The sequence below is a fragment of the Sorex araneus genome, chromosome 2 (genome assembly GCF_027595985.1).
Source record: "Sorex araneus isolate mSorAra2 chromosome 2, mSorAra2.pri, whole genome shotgun sequence".
In the NCBI taxonomy this organism is placed as follows: domain Eukaryota; kingdom Metazoa; phylum Chordata; class Mammalia; order Eulipotyphla; family Soricidae; genus Sorex; species Sorex araneus.
In genome coordinates, this window is record NC_073303.1 from 32996639 (window position 1) to 33013203 (window position 16565).

The 16565-nt window shown below is 39.3% G+C and overlaps 1 pseudogene; it reads left to right on the plus strand.

Annotated features, from left to right (window-relative positions):
- LOC101553114 (PWWP domain-containing protein 2A-like) overlaps window positions 1–7710 on the plus strand; it is a 31777-nt pseudogene extending 24067 nt beyond the window's left edge.
- Window positions 7711–16565: the final 8855 nt, after the last annotated feature.

A 16565-nucleotide genomic window follows, 5' to 3' on the forward strand; every position in this document is an offset into this window, starting at 1 on the left:
ATACAGGTGTCAGGCTTGGGTAAAGAAAAGTTATTGAATTGAGTGAGATATGAATGAGGTATCTGGATTTTATTATACTATTTTGAGCATTAAGTGAATTCTGGAATAGGGGTTCAATCAGACAACTGAGATTCAACTTGATATTGTAAACAGCAATTCATTTGCAAACATGCACACACACATATACTCATACACAAGTTCTCTCTGTTAAATATTTTAGATGTGTTTATTTCTCAGCTGATTGACCAAAGTAATGTCTTTTTTAAGTGCCTGGCAAAAGAAACAGAGATGAAAAGAATTTCTTCCCTAAGACTATGAAGAGAACCAAAAAGAAACTTGACGGGACTCTTGATGACAGATTAAATTACATCTCAAGTCCCCCAGATAAACTTCATGAATAATGAAGTACTCTGGCTCCAGGTCCAACTCCCTGTTCCTTGTATCTCCCTTTAATCTTCATGGTCCTACTGTCTCCTCCACTACAAATTTGGCTCTATCTAACCTGTGGTAAATTCCGTGATCCACACCTCTTACTCTCACCTAGTCTGAGGTTGGGGTCACAGAGCAATAGACAATTATCAATGATGTTTGTTAGGGAGAGGGGGTTTTTATAGAAAAATAAATCATAACTATCTCAGAACTATAGCCCCCTCACCCAAGCTTCATTCCTTATAGAATCTTCGCCCCCTTCAAATGAACTTCTTTACCTAGGACTCCTACTCTCAGTCTTTACTACTTACTTTGCTCCCTTTCCTAAATGGCAATAGTTTCCTTTGCACATTGGTTGGTTTCTTTGATTCCTGCTAATTGTTTCTCTGTGATAACTCTGATTTTTCCCTTCCTACTCCCACAACATGGCAACCTTACTATTCATACATATTTCTTCATGTTCTTGTTGATCCTTTCTCCCAGATACTTTACTATATGCAAGGCACTCAACCTCACAGAATAGCCTAACAAAGAATCCCATGGTCCCAATGATCAAAACCAAAATGATGAGAAAGCTTTCCCATAATTAAGGCTCTCACTTCATTCACTAAAATAGCAACACTTGTGCTAGTTGCATTTGGAAATTCTGTGGATTTATTAGAGATATAATAGCTCTTCCTGTGGTTGGGTAAGATTCATCATTGAAGCTGTACGAATCACACTGGGTGTTGGACAATTTGCTGGTCCCACTGGGATTTGTACTTATACAATGTTGACAGATATGCTGGTCCCTGAAGAGGTTTTATGAGATCCAGTGCCAGAGATTATGTTGGGTCTACTCTGGGAAGGGGGGGGGTGGTCATGCTCTATCCAGTGTTAGTAGATATACTGCTTTCTCCAAAGGACTTTCTAAGTCCAGTATTGAAAACTGAACTGCTTCCATCACAGACTGCATTTAATTCAGTGTTGACAAATGTATGACTATACAAGATTATCTTAAATCTAGCCCAGAAGCTGCGCTGGTCCCACTGGAAATTATATTCAAGTTGTATTGATAAATATGTTAAATCCCTGAGAGGTTGTGTGCGATCCAATACTGAAGACTGTGCTTAAGGTCAAGCTGGATTAGAGGCTCTGTTGGTTTTGCCAGAAGTTATACTAAACTCAATGTTGTTAGGAATTTTGGGTCCTTCACTGTTCACACTAGATTCAGTGTTGTAGACTATGATGCTAGAAGTTGTATTGAACTCTATTGGAGACTGTGTTATATGAATTGGGTTCAATGCTAGAATTAAAAGATTTTCTGCTTCCACTGGAGACTTCACTAAATCCACTGTTGATGGATATGTTGGTTTCACCTAAATCCTGTGTTGGCATTGAAGAAAAAGATATGAAAGTGTTCTCTATCTAAAGAAATAAGGTTCTTTGTCTGTCTGAAGGAAAGAATTTGGTCAAGAGTCTAAGTTATAGTCTGAGGATACTGTTATACCAAAAGAGATTGCCTCAAAAGGAGATTCAGGGGGCAAGGCTTTGTATCTGTCAGAAAAAGAATTCAAGGACAAGACAGTGTAAATAATAGTACAAAGATTTACTTAAGAGATAGTAAATACTTGAAGCGTGAATGAAAACATGCTCAAAGGAAAGTTGTGTACTGAGTTTTGTGATAAGATTTTTTTGTTTTAAGTAGTGATCTAACTAAAGGGAAGGGATATGAGTTTTGTGATAAGCATTCATTTTTTAAGGACTGTTCTAACTAAAGTGAACTAATGAAATAGGTTGAGCGAGAGTAATATGATTATAGTGGTGCCAAAGTTAAACAAGCTTCTAAAGACTACATGCTTGCTCATATATCTCATTACCATCTGATTGTGCAGCTGAGGGGAGTGAGTTAATACATTTTTTTTTAAATTTTTTATTGTGGAAAGTTACAAAGTTACAAAGTTTTCAGGTTTAAATCTCAGTTATACAATGCTCGAATACCCATCCCTTCACCAGTGCTCATATTCCACCACCAAGAATCCCAGTATAGCTCCACCCCGCCGAGTTAATACATTTTGGAGGCTACATAAGGAAAAGTGAAACACGCCCAGGATTCTAGTCACTGAGAATATCCATAAACTTCCGGGAACTCATTTTCCAAAGCCCTCTCTTTATCAAGAAATTGATAACTCAAGGCTCCTTAATTTTTCTTTACCTAGGATCACACACAGCAGTGTGCTCAAGTCTGTTCCTGGCTCTATGCTCTGGTGGTGCTTGGGACATCATATGTAGTGCTACAGCTCAAACCAGGGTCAGCTGAATGCAAGACAAGTGCCTCACTTCCTGTGCTATCGCTTTGGTCCTTTATTTCTTTATAGTCATTTTCCCACATTCCCTTTTCTGTAGCATTACTAGAGGTTGCAATTGATCCAGTGTTGACAAGTGTGCTGGTGCCCCAGTGATCATGAGGGATTTAATACCGGAAATTGTGTTGGACCCTGTGAGGGTCAACTGGATCCAGTATGGCAGGTGTACTGATCTACTGGAGACTGCACTGTATAGTGTTGAAGATGTGGTTTTTCCCACTGTAGGTTATGCTAGATCCAGGATTAGCAACTGTCCTGGTCCTTCCAGAGGCTGAACAGCCTCCAACATTGACAAGTATGCTAGTTTTTCCAGAGGTCATGTTGGATTCAGAACTGGAAGTTGCACTGTAACAACTAGAAGTGACATTGAATCCAGTAATAAAAGGGGTATTACTTTCTTTAAAATGCAATTAGAGGATCTAGTATTGATTCCACCAGTGAATTATGTGTTTGTCCTGCCAAATATTGTGCTGAATTCAGTGTTCATATGTGTGATGATTTCCCTGAGATTATGTGGAATCCGATATTGAATGTTGTGATAAACTCACAAAGAATCCAGTGTTGGACACTGTACTGGTCCCAAGAGACATTTTGTTGGATCCAGTTTTGACATGAATATTAATATCCTCAATTTTCATGTGGATTCAATATTGTAGACTGTGCTGACCTATTGGGAGTAGTTCTTGTCCCACCAATGTTGTATGGCTTCGATGTGGAAAGATCTTTTAATCCTAACAGATCAGATGTTGCACTAGATTCAATGTTTGTTGTGATGATTAGTTGTAAAGTTTGACTGGACCTGGTGGATAGAAATGCCATATTGATTCCCAGCATCCCATATGGTTCCCCAGGCACTGCCAGGAGTAATTCCTTAGTGCAGAGCCAGGAGTAACCCCTGAGCAATGCTGGGTGTGACCCCCCCCCAAAAAAAATAAATTCCATATTGAATGTAGACTACTCTAGATCCAGTATAGATCTAAAAAATTGTTCTTATATCATTAGAAATTATGCCTGATGCCATAAAATAATGTCATCATAAACATATGTCCTGAACTTATGTGCTTTCTTTTCTATTCTTGATTAAATTCATTACATGATTGATTCTATTCATTATACAGTATGGCTCTAGGAAATATACACTAGTGTTATCATCAACTAAGGTGAAGAAATTGGGGTTAAGAAATGTTGGCACTTGCCCAAGTTTATATACCTAGTGAGTAGTTTAACAGGAATTTGAAATGATTATATTGATTTTACACCTTGACATTTAGCTACTTTGATAAGCCACCTTCCCCCATATTCAACACTAGGTTGTATGGCCTATTTTCACTAGTTGATAAGTTTGTTTCTTATTCTGACACACAAGATCAAATACAGGAAAAAAGTATTATGTAGGAATATAGAATTTAGGTCAAGCTAGCTTCTTTTTGACTGATTCATTCTAAAATAGCCTTAGCTCTCTTCTTGAAAAACATTTCTCAAAGCAGTATTTTGAAAAAAATTCTGTGGAAATATCATCTGAGACTCTTCTTGAAAAATAAGAGTTCTGAAAAAATTAAGACTAAAGGAATCTGAATCTGAAATGGAACCCTGGTACCTGTGTTCTCAACAAAGGTCCAGATAATTCCGTACACATTTAAGTTCCAGGAGCTCTTGGTCACTGTACAAAAGCTGAAGAGATTTAGCTCCAAGTTATACATAACTCAGCTGTATAAGATTTACAGATTCAGGGTTATAAATCAAGATCTGTAGGAATAGGGAAGTTTCCTCCCCTGATATTTGGGCCTCACCCAGGGATGTTCAGGGCTTACTCCTGACTCTATTTTGAATGAGGTGTTGGTTAAACAAGTATGAGCACATTTTAAACTAATCATGCTGTCTACTGAGATTTATGCCCTTCTTGTAAGTTATATTTTGTTTGTTTTTTTCTTTTGCTTTTTTGGGGTCATGCCTGGCGATGCACAGGGGTCACTCCTGGCTCTGCACTCAGGAATCACCCCTGGCAGTTCTGAGGGGACCATATGGGATGCTGGGAATCGAACCCAGATCAGCTGTATGCAAGGCAAACGCCCTACCCACTGTGCTATCACTCCAGCCCCATATATTTTGTTTTTTTCTAAACAAGGTAAAGGAAGGCCTATAATGAGTTAAAGTGCACTGTGGCTAAGAGCACTGTTTCTCGTGCCAAGCACAGCTATTCCCATGCCCTGTCATAGGCAGTTACTGACTTGAGACTTTGGGTCCAGAATCATGGTCTGTAATACCTCAAAAGTGGGAAAAGAAGAGTTAGGGAGACAATGCTCCTTGTACCCTTGGCTCTAAAGCTTACACTTGAGAGTTAGTAAAAGGTTAACTATAGCTATCATCAGCTCTTTATCTTGAACACTTAGAGGACTGCACATGACTGGTGAGTCACATTTTGTTCTCACCATAATGAAGGATCAGAGAATCTGAGGTGAGAAACTCAGGTAAGTTGATTGTAAAGCGTGCCAAACATTGTGTGAAATTTTCTTTGATTTATTGCATATTTATGCTGGCTTGTTCTACAAATATTGTGGTCCACTTTCTAGGAATACAAATGGCAGCCAAAATGGGAAAACTTTAATGTGTTTCAAAAAATAAAACAAGAGAAGCAATTCACAGTAGAAGATAAACCAAGAAGGGAGAGGAGAATAAAGAAAGGCAGTCTTGCTGGCATGGACCGCCAAACCCATCATAGCTGCAGTGGGGCCTCACAGCAGCTACCTGTGCATCAGGTGCACCAGGTGCCTCCCCTCCGAAAAATTGACTATCCCCCTGGCTCTTGTCCTTGCTTAGGGCACTTCCTTGTTACCTTCTTTTAGTGTTTAGCCAGATACTTTAAGATTTCAAGCCCACTTAATACCTCCATGGTGAGCTACAATAATTTACACTAATTTTCTTCTAAGGAAACGTTTTTATCAATCTGTTAACTAAATTATTGATAATAAGCAACATAAAAATTGTTGAGGGCCTGCTCTGAGGGCAAGGTTAAGGAATGACTGAGAAAATGGGAGACAATGGTAAAAGGAAGGTGTAACGGTGGTGGGATTGGTGTTGGAATGCTGAATGCCTGTAATAAATCATCATGAACAACTTTGCAAACCACAGTGTGTGTGTAAAGTGTAGGGGAAAAATTTACATGTGTAGGCTTTACCTATTCCATGTAAATTCCAAAAAATGTTAATATATAATTGCTTTAAAAGTTTTACTGGGGGCTGGAGCAATAGCACAGCGGGTAGGGCATTTGCCTTGCACGCAGTTGGCCCGGGTTCGATTCTCAGCATCCCATATGGTCCCCTGAGCACCGCCAGGAGTAATTTCTGAGCAAAGAGCCAGGAGCAACCCCTGTGCATCGCTGGGTGTGACCAAAAAAAAGCAAAAAAGCAAAAAAAAAAAAGAAAAAAGGACATATGTACATTATCATTCGTTGCAGCACTCAACACAAAGCTAGAATAGCCAGGAGTAACCCCTGTGCATCGCCAGGAGTAACCCCTGTGCATCGCCAGGTGTGACCTAAAGACCAAAAAAAAAAAAAAGGTTTTATTAACTGGGCTGGAGTGATAGCACAGCGGGTAGGGCGTTTGCCTTGCACGAAGCCGACCTGGGTTCAATTCCTCTGTCGCTCTCGGAGAGCTTGGCAAGCTGCCGAGAATATCCCGCCTGCACGGCAGAGCCTGGCAAGCTACCCATGGTGTATTTGATATGCCAAAAACAGTAACAACAAGTCTCACAATGGAGACGTTACTGGTGCCCACTAGAACAAATCGATGAACAACGGGACGACAGTGCTACTGATAAGTAGACATGATCATTATCATAATGAGATCCACGTATAAAATTAAATTTAATGTAATATATTTTAGATTCCAGAGTTGAAAAGTTACATATATTAAATAAGAACAGCATCTTATTATATTGTTCTAAATGATTTTAATTTTATTTACATAGGTCAAAATCATACAGTTGTGAGGGCGAAACTGATGCCCTAACAAGTGGCAGCTAACATTAAGTCTCAACTAGCCTCAGTTTCTGTTCCCCCGGAGCAAGACTTGCAGTTTCTGCTAAACTCCCAGTTGAGTAACTTGCCAAGATAAGAAATTGGGCAGTTGGGTCTGTCCGGTCATAAAGGATCACTGTACCCTCCTTAGAAACTGTTACCAACCATTGCTTAATTGCTGACCACCATTATAATAGGGCCAATGCTAAAAATTGATCAGTATATAAATTGCCTCTTAACTCTGAATCCTATATAAACTGCTTGTGATTCAGAGTCGGGGTCCTTGTCAAGACTCCACTGCGTTGGATGAGACTTGGGCCCTAGCTCAAGCTAGCGCTGGCTCGGGCTAGCAATAAAGCTCCTTTGCTTTTGCATTATCATGTGTGGACTTGGTCTCTCCACAATTGGGAATCTGAAACCCGGGCACAACATAGTAATCACTAATTGACTCTTATTTATTTATCTTCTGATATTTTATTTGCCAGTTTTTCAAGTTTTGTTGGAATAAGCAATATAAAGTAAATTTGGTATGTGCCTAAGTGGGTAAGTTGGGATTGGGAGGGAAAACTGCGGATATTGGTGGAGGGAAGGTCACACTGGTGGTGTTGAACACCAAATGCTTGAAACAACTGTATAATGAACAACTGTAAATCACAGTGTTTTTAATAAAAATTAATTAAAAAATAATTTTTCAAATAAATAAAATAAAATTTCAAGCCTATTCAAACTAGACTAAGAGGTACCAAGAAAAGAGAATTATTTTAATTGAGATAAAATAATAAATAAGAGGAAAATATCCCCATTTCACTCCCTCACCCCTAGAGCAACAAGTGATGGTTCTAGAGTGGAAGAGGACCCCCTTTTGTGACCTGAATGATCATCTCTTTCTGTAGGTCCCTTTTCCAGCGCTACTTTTAGCTTTTCAAAGAAGGAATCCTTCCCTAAGCCTTTGCACTCTTCCATTCAGCCCGCATGGGTGCATATACATACCTCTATCCTAGGCCCCATCTCCGCCTTTTTCTCTGTTATTTCCACTTCCTGCTATAGCGACCATTTTCATTTTCTGTCTTTCTATCTTTTGTGGTCTTTCTATCACAAAGGGTGGGGACACTCACATAGATTAGCCACTTGCAAGATTCCCATAAAAAAAAATGACTCACTGCAGTTGCCACACAGCCAGCAGTCCTTTTTCTGAACAACTCATTTTCTGCAATTTAATCAATGAAAAATTTAGTCATCTAAATTCAGTCTTTTTATATTTGCTTTTTGAAATTGTATCAGTGAAAGGAAATTCCCCATTGTTTGAGGATTCTATGAAACTCTGGAATAGTCAAGTAGTCCATATATATTTATTATATACATATGATATATTATAATTATATGTAGAATTAATACATAATTATATATTATATGTATGTTATATACATAAGATATATGTATATATGTCTTATATAATATGTATAATTAACACATAACTATACATATACACCAACAGTTGTACATACATTCTTCTCCCATGCACATGAGACATTCTTCAAGATAGACTCCATATGCTAGGTCACAAAACATGTCTCCATAAAATTTAGAAGATGTTTAAGTTTTGTTGGATCAAGTAATATGAAGTCAATTTGTCACATCTTTGGTAAGGGAACAGCCAGTGGGGTGGGAGGAAAACTGGAGACATTGGTGAAGAGGTCACACAGCTGGTGGGATTAGTGTCAGAACATTGTGTGCTTGAAACAACCACATTATGAATAACTTAGTAAGTATTTTGATTTGAAAAAAGAAAATTTATACTATTTTAAAATAAAATCTTATGATCAAAAAAATCAAGAGGATAGAAATTTGTATCAGTTATCCTGTCCTCTTAGATCATAATGCATTGAAAATTAAAGTTAATCAATGACAGAAACAAGGGGGGTGACTCAAATACATGTAAATGAAGCAACTCACTGCTAGTCAGTTGGTAAAACAACCAGTTACCCTGCTCCCCACCCAAATGAGACCCCAAGCAGCCACCCATGGACAGCTCCTCTGCTACTGAAAGGCCATGATCCCAGAGGCACACAAACCAATCTCGGAACCCAGTGGCTTCTGGCAGAAGTCAGTCTGGGCTTAATTGCTAAAATACCAGAAAGCCAAAATCGTGTGGCCACTATTGCGGCCATGCGACATCATATGCTCTTCATTATCAGCAATAGAAAACAACTTATCTAATGATGCCTTTTTGGCAGGTCTGATTGTTGCAGGAAAATTCCAAATAATAATAATGGATCTTCTTCAAAAAATTGAATGTAATCAAAGTAAAGAGAGAGTAAAGTGAAAATCATCTGCCACACAGGCAGAGTGGTGGGGTGGGATGGGGGGTATACTGTGTATATGTTCTTGGTGGTGGAACATATACACTGGTTAATGGATGGGTGTTCGATCATTGTACGACTGAGACTTAAACCTGAAAGCTTTGCAACTGTTCTCACGGTGATTCAATTAAAAAAAAAAAAAAGATACCAGTTACCAGTTACCAGAATGTAGAGGACACGGAAAAAGCAGTGCTATGAGCAAGTTCAGAGCAATGCAAAGATTCATTAGGAAGCAAGAGAGGACCTGCATAATAACCTAACTGCACAGTTGAAGCAACTAGAGAAATACCAACAAAAGGAACTAAAAGCAAGCAGAAGGAAAGAAATAATAAAAAAACAGAGCAATAATTAATGAAATGGAATCCAAAGGAATAAAAACAATCCGGCAAAACCAAGAGCTGGTTCTTTGAAAAACAAGACTGGCAGCCCATTAGTAAAACTCACAAAGAGGGGGCTGGAGTGATAGCACAGCGGGTAGGGTGTTTGCCTTGCACATGGCCAACCCAGGTTCAGTTCCCAGCATCCTATCTGGTCCCCCGAGTGTGAGCCAGGAGTAACCCCTGTGCATCTGCCAGGTGTCACCCAAAAAAAAAAAACTCACAAAGAAATAGAGAAAACCTAATAAATCAAATCAGAAGTGAAAGGGGAGGCATCACAATAGATACCACATAAATTCAAAAGATCATCAGGGATTATTTTGAAATCTTTGTACCATGAAATGGGATAATCTAGAAGAAATTGACACATTTTTTGACTCATAACTTTCCAAGGTTGAATCAAGACTAAAACAAAGCACCATAGGCCAATTACTATCAAGAAAATCGAATTGATAATCCAAAATTTCCCCCAAAACAAAAACCGAGGCCAAGATGGATTCACAGCAAGTTTTTCCAAACTTTTAAAGACCTACTCCCAGTGCTTTTCAGGCTCTTTCAGAAAATTGAAGAACAAAAGTCTTCCCAAAACAGTATCTATGAGACAAGCATTAAACTGATACCAAAGGCAGGCAGAGACATCACAGAAAAGTAAAAATATATAATATTCCTAATGAACATAGATACAAAGATCCTCAGCAAAACTTTAGCAAAATAGAATCCAGCAATTCGTCAAAAATACCATACACCACGTTTAAGTAAGATTCATACTGGGAGATGAAAGGGTGGTTTAACATACACAAGTCAATCACCATAATACACCAATCAATACAAGAAAAATTAAAATCATGATTATATCAACAGATGCAAGAAAGCATTTAGCATTATTCAACACTCACTCATGATTTTTTTCCTTGGGTCACACCTGGCAGATGCACAGGAGTTACTCCTGGCTCTGCACTCAGGAGTTACTCCTGGCAGTGCTCAGGGGATCATATGGGATGCTGGGAATTGAACCTGGGTAGGCTGCATGCAAGGCAAGTGCCTTACCTGCTGTACTATTGCTCCAGCCCCTCATGATTTAAAAAAAATAATAAAATAAAATGGAAATTGAGAGGACTTTCCTCGGTATAGTTAAAGCCATTTGCCACAAGCCCACAGAAAACATTGTACTCATGGAGAAAATGGAAAGCCTTCCCTCTAAAATCAGGCACAAGACATGGTTGCTCACTCTCATCACTACTTTTCAATTAATATTGGAAATACACTATTTGTGAACAACAGGAACATACTTAAAAAACCCTAAGGACTCCATTAAAAAGCTCCTAGAAACAATGTTCTTGTATAATAAAGTGAAAAGCTACAAAATCAATACACAGAAAACTATGGTTATTCTATATTCATATGATGAAATAAAAGAGAGAGAAATTAAAAAACAAACCAACAGTTGTGCCTTAGAAAAATCAAGTACTAGGAATCAACTTAACAAGGAAATGAAATATTTATACATAGAAAACTATGAAAAAACAAAAGAGGGCACGAGAAAATGGAAAAATGTCCCCTGTTCATGGATTGAAATTATTAACATTGTAAAAAAGGCAATCTTGCCCTACTACTATACAGATTTAATTCAGTCCCTATAAAATTACCCACGACATTTATAAAGATATAGAGCAAATGCAAGGAATAGGGAATGGGCTAGACCTCCTCACCCTCCCCCAAACCTCCCCTCCCCCCACATGGGACCCTGTAAGTCATGACCACCAACTGCCTCAGGCTGCTATTAAAGTTCCTTAATGGCCATGATCCAGAGACACACAAAAGAATCTTGGAACCAAGCAGCCTATTGCAGAGATTTCTCCAGATCCTAATTATCTAAAATTTTAGAATTCTGGGAGCATGCAGCTGCTCTCGCATGACATCTTATGCTATTCATAACAAGCAATATAAAAGATGGGGGAGATTGTCTGCCATAAAGGCAGGGGGAGGGGCGAGATGAGGGGAACATTGGGGATATTGTTGGTGGAAAATGTGCACTGGTGGAGGGATGGGTGTTCAATCATTGTACGACTGAAACTCAAATATGAAAGTTTTATAACTCTCTCACAGTGATTCAATAAAAAATAAATAATTTTTAAAAATATATAGAGCAAATGATGCTAAAATTAATATGAAGTAATACCTCCCCAATAGCAAAAGTAATTAAATGGGGGAAAGGAAGATGGAGGCTTCTCTTTCCCCAACTTCAAACTATAAGCTTTTGATTACTTAAGCTGTAGTAATGGTATAGTGTGATATTGTGGCGGGGGGGGGGGGAAAGACAGACTCTTGGATTAGTAAAATAGAACTTAGAGTCCAGGGACAGACCCTCAGGTATATGGACAGTTAATCTTTGATAAAGGAGTGAAAAAAATATAAAGTGGAGAAAGGAAAGTCACTTTTAAAAATTGTGCTGGAAGGGTCGAAGTTGCCTTGCATGCAATCAACCTGGTTTCGTTCCCCAGCATCCCATAAGGTCCCCAGAGCCTGCCAGGAGTAAGCCCTGACTGCAGAGCCAGGAGTAAGCCTTGAACACAGCCAATTGTGACCCAAAAAACAAACCAAAAACTGGTGCTTGGAAAACTTGTCGGTTACATGCAAGAAAAAAATATCAGACCCCTTTCTAACACTATGCATAAAATTCAAATAAAAATGATTTAAAAAAACTGATATCAGACCTGAATGCATAATTTATATTAAGGAAAACATAGGTAAAACACTCTGTGCCATAGAAGCTTGAGGTATCTTCAAAGATTCAACACCATAAGCTGAGAAAATATCAACAAAAATAAGTCAAAAGTACTACATCAAACTTAGAAGTTTCTTCACTGCAAAATAAATAATGATCAAAATAGACACCCCACAGATTGTGATAAAATACTTTCCAACCACTCACTCACCTTATAAAGAGTTAGTAACCAAGATACATAAAGCACTGTCAGAACTTCATAAAGAAAAAAATTAAAAGAAATGAAGGGAGAGATAAAACAGAAACTGCCTCAAAGAAGATATGCAGATGACTAAAAGATATTTGAAAAAATGTTTTGCACTATTTATCATCAGGGAGAAGCAAATCAAAGCAACCATGAGATATTACCTCATATAGTGAGGCTGATATCACACAGACTAAAGGCAACCAGTGTTGGCATGGATGTTGGGGGAAAGAGACCCTCACTCACTGCTGGTAGGAGTGTTGACTAGCCCATCCACTCTTTCGAGAAAACTATATGGACATTTCTAAAAAACAAAAAACACTAGAAATAAAGCTTCCATATGATCCAGCAATTCCAGTTCTTGATATTTTTACCCCAAAGATCTACAAACTATTCAGAAAAGATATTTGCACTCCTATATTTATTTGCACTCATAAAATGAATGTTCATTCACAATAGCCAAAATCTGGGAACAACCTGTACATCCAAGAACAATGAATGGATAAGGAAACTATGGCAATATACACAATGGAATATTACTCAGCTGTAAGAAAAGATAAATTATGTGATTTGCTATTGTGTGGACAGGTCTGCAGAGTACCACACTAAGTGAAATTAGTCAGAAGGAGAGGAGCAGACACAGAATTATTTCTCTCATAAGTGTACTATAAAGAAACAAAGTAGGAGACATGACAAAATCCCAAAGGCAACAGAAACTGAGAACCACTCTTTAGTAGGAAAGAAGGAGGGTAACTGTGGGCCAATAATGGAGGAAAGTGGATACTCTGACAGAGTGTGGTGCAGGAAAGTGTTATAAATGAAACCCTATCATTAACAATATTGTAAACAATGTGGCCTAAAATAAAAGTGAAAACAAAAAGTGGGGCTGGAATAATAGCACAGCAGGTAGGGCATTTGCCTTGCACGTGACCAACACGGGTTCGATTTCCAGCATCCCATATAGTCCCCTGAGCACTGCCAGGGGTGATTCCTGAGTGCAGAGCCAGGAATCGCTGGCTCTGTGCATCGCTGGGTGTGACCCAAAAAGCAATAAATAAATAAATAAATAAAAGTGATGTATCCAAGTAGAAGAGGATGGGCTGAGATGAGTGTGACAGTGTCTAATACTCCTTCTAGTTAGTAGTCACTGAGGACCTCTGTAAGGGTACTGTAAGGATATCCTCCCCACATGCTAAAGGCTAGAGAAAATATACTCACATTTACCTGGGAATGAGACAGTAGCTGTGCTGGAAGCAGAGGTGACATAATCTAAAACAATCCTGGTGGGCAACAAAATTGAGATCAAGCCCTGGTTCAGGACATTGAGGTGAACCCTCCAGCATTCAGCATTGGGGGCCATGTTGGTACTTAGGATTGCCAATTTGCCCACTCCCCCACCCCCTACAAGTTGAGGATTATTCCTGCCTGCTCCACTGTTGCATATTTCTACACCTCTACATAACACGATGTGAGTATACAAAGACCTCCTAACTGTAGTCACCTCATCCACACAAAAATTTACACAAAAACAACTTCAAACTGCAAATGTCACAATGGGGAAGCAACACAGATCCCCACTACCCTTAGTGGAGATAATAGCCTGAAAGACTCAACCATAATAACAAGCTATACAACCTCTCTTAAACGAATTTAGGGAGGAATTATTGAAGATTGAAGATGTATAAGGAGCTCAGAGAAACAACGGAACAGACTGCCAATAAAACACAAGAGAATATGAGAGCAGAAATGAGGAAACTACAAACAGAAATGACAGATCTAAAAAACTTGATAGGTGAAATAAAAAACTCACTTGGAAGGTTTTAGCAGCTGCTGAGGACAGAAAGAAATAGTGAAGACCAAGATGAGGTGCAGAAAACCTGCAGACAACAGAAGATAGAAAAATCCTCAAAATACATGAAGAGTTAACAAGAAAACTTTGGGATGAATTTAAGAGGAACAACATAAGACTCACTGGGATCAAAGAGAAGGAGCAAGCCCTCGACCCACCCTCGGCGCCATCTTGCCACATTCAGGCAGTCTGGTGAGCAACGCAGCCGGAGAAATGCTCCGGACCCCAAACCGGGCCAGCAACACCGGGGATCCAGACGGAGGAGGTACAGCAGGCACACCTTCTCCAGATGGAGCCCTGGAGACACTGAGCAGCAACTAACACGGCTCCAGCTTGCGGGACTGGGACACATCCGAACCGCGCGGCCGCGAGACCTTTTCTAAAAACTGAAAACATACAATCTTTTAATGGAAAACCAATTATCAAATGCTTCCTTAGTAGGGCTGTCTTTCTTGGGGGGAAACTCCAACAACAATAGTGAGTTTTGTTTTGCAATATGGAACGTAATCAAGGTAAAGAGAAAATGAAGTGAAATTCATCAGTTATACAGTTGGGGGTGGGGGGCAGGGGCGGGGGGGTATACTGGGGATTTTGGTGGTGGAATATGGGCACTGGTGAAGGGGTGGTGTTTGAATATTGCTATAACTGAGACATAAACCTAAAAACTTTGTAACTTTCCACATGGTGATATAATACAAATTAAAAAAAAAAAACAAAGAGAAGGATGCAGGAAGACAACCCTGATGAAGAAGCCACCCATAAAGACATCGTTGCTGAGAAGTTGCCAGAGCTGAAGAGTGTATGAACCCAGATCCAGGAGGCCTAAAGAGTACCAGCAAAAAGAAATTCAAATAAAAATACTCCAAGACATATCCTAATAAGAATGACAAAAACCAAAGGTAGCAAGATCAAAGAACAAAATTATATACAAAGAAGTATTTTTTTTTTGCTTTTTGGGTCACACCCAGAGATGCTCAGGGGTTACTCCTGGCTCTGCACTCAGGAATCACTCCTGGCGGTGCTCAGGGAACCATATGGGATGCCGGGAATCGAACCTGGGTCGGCCGCATGCAAGGCAAATGCCCTACCTGATGTGCTATCCCTCCAGCCCACAAAGAAGCATTCTTTTTTATTTATTTTATTAGTTTATTTTTAATTAGAGAGTCATCGTGAGGGTACAGTTACAGATCCATACATCTTTGTGCTCATGTTTCCCCCATACAAAGTTCGATAACCCATCCCTTCACCAGTGCCCATTCTCCACCACCAGTAAACCCAACATCCCTCCCCCCCTCCCCAGTCCCGTTTCCCCCCACCCCACCCTGCCACTATGGCAGGGAATTCCCTTTTGTTCTCTCTTTCTGATTAGGTGTTGTGGTTTGCAATAAAGGTGTTGAGTGGCCATTGTGTTCAGTCTCTAGTCTGTATTCGGCCCGCATCACCCTTCCCCCACATGACCTCCAACCACATTTTACTTGGTGGTCCCTTCCCTGAGTTACCCAGAATGAGAGACCAGCCTCCAAGCCATGGAGACAATCTCCTGGTACTTATTTCTACTATTCTTGGACGTTAGTCTTATAGTCTATTATTCTATATTCCACAGATGAGTGCAATCTTTCTATGTCTGTCTCTCTCTTTCTGACTCATTTCACTTAGCATGATACTTTACAAAGAAGCATTCTTAAGATTTACTGCAGGTGTAGCAAATGAAATCCTCCTGACCCAAAGACAGTTGTGAGATATAGTGAAAAAAAAGTCATTGAAATGAATGCTTACCAAGAATATTTTACCCAGCTAGACTCTCATTCAGATTTGAAAGAATGATAAACAACTACATAGATGAGCAACAACTGAAGAACTTCATGGACTCAGAATCATCACTATAAGAACTAACCAAGCTATTTTAAGACAAGATGTGTTCTCACAAACCTGCCAAATTCCTGCAGAAAGGTGGCGCAAATCTCTCAATGTCAAGGGGCTAAATGCACCAATTAAGAGACACAAAGTGGCAGGATGGATTAGAAAATTAAGCCCAACATTCTGCTGCCTGAAAGAAATGCATTTGTATAGTCAGAGCAAACACAGGCTCAAGGTCAAAGGTTGAAAGACAATATTTCAAGCAAACCACCCCCTCAAAAAGACTGGGGTGGCCATAGTAGTATCAGATGATACAGACTTCAGGCTGAAAGAGGTTATAAGAAATAGCAAAAGTCATTTC